General features: G+C 51.6%; 1 protein-coding gene across 1 annotated transcript in view; it reads right to left on the reverse strand.

The window, feature by feature from the left end:
- Positions 1–557: 557 nt before the first annotated feature.
- The window catches only part of LOC306769035 (high mobility group protein B2-like), a 22,497-nt gene continuing 21,774 nt past the window's right edge, over positions 558–1,280 (reverse strand). Inside the window, exon 5 of the mRNA XM_079257535.1 lies at positions 558–1,280. This exon is cut by the window's right edge and continues 726 nt beyond it. The gene's annotated coding sequence lies outside the window, so the exon portion shown is untranslated.

Raw genomic sequence — 1,280 nt, forward strand, 5'->3', positions numbered from 1 at the left:
CTCACAGAGCCTCTCCTCCAAAGCTGCCACGCTGCTACACTTAATACACCGGATAATAATAATAATCCGGATCAGTGAAACCAGATCAGTTAACCAGACCAGTGAAACCAGTCTAGTGAATCCGGATCAGTGAATCCAGACCAGTGAAACCAGTCTAGTGAATCCGGATCAGTGAATCCAGACCAGTGAAACCAGTCTAGTGAATCCAGCCTCGTGAATCCAGACCAGTGAAACCAGTCTAGTGAATCCGGATCAGTGAATCCAGACCAGTGAAACCAGTCTAGTGAATCCGGATCAGTGAATCCAGACCAGTGAAACCAGTCTAGTGAATCCAGCCTCGTGAATCCAGACCAGTGAAACCAGTCTAGTGAATCCGGATCAGTGAATCCAGACCAGTGAAACCAGTCTAGTGAATCCAGCCTCGTGAATCCAGACCAGTGAAACCAGTCTAGTGAATCCGGATCAGTGAATCCAGACCAGTGAAACCAGACCAGTGAAACCAGTCCAGTGAAACCAGTCCAGTGAGAGCAGAAAAGAATAAAGGAGACAGATTTTCCTTCATTGTTGTTTTATTATAAAAGTTGAAGTTTCTACTCTGACAGTGAACAACAGAAACAGATAAACTCCAGTAAGAAAATAAAAAACATGATGATGGAGAGCAGTTACGTCTCCATGGCAACACAGGGCTGGTTGGTGGGAGGGTGCAGGGGGAACCATGGTAACAGTGAGGGGGAGTTACTCTACTATCCTCTGGTGTCAGACAGTTTAGCATGTCATGACCCTCAGCACTCGCACACACACGCACACACACACACACAGGTAACAGATAGGCAACACACACACACACTGCAGTCTCACAAACACACTTCTCGGTTGTGTGTGTGCTTCAGAGCAACTTCAGTCAGACCCTAACATCATCATAAACTGCTCTAAACGTGAAGACGGGCCGGTCATGTGACCTGATCACCTGACGACGGGCCGGTCATGTGACCCGATGACCTGACGACGGGCCGGTCATGTGACCCGATGACCTGACGACGGGCCGGTCATGTGGCCCGATGACCTGACGACGGGCCGGTCATGTGGCCCGATGACCTGACGACGGGCCGGTCATGTGGCCCGATGACCTGACGACGGGCCGGTCATGTGGCCCGATGACCTGACGACGGGCCGGTCATGTGACCTGATGACCTGACGATGGGCCGGTCATGTGACCTGATGACCTGACGACGGGCCGGTCATGTGGCCTGATGACCTGACGACGGGCCGGTCATGTGGCC

The sequence above is a fragment of the Telmatherina bonti genome (genome assembly GCF_933228915.1).
Source record: "Telmatherina bonti genome assembly, chromosome: 18".
NCBI classification, from domain to species: domain Eukaryota; kingdom Metazoa; phylum Chordata; class Actinopteri; order Atheriniformes; family Telmatherinidae; genus Telmatherina; species Telmatherina bonti.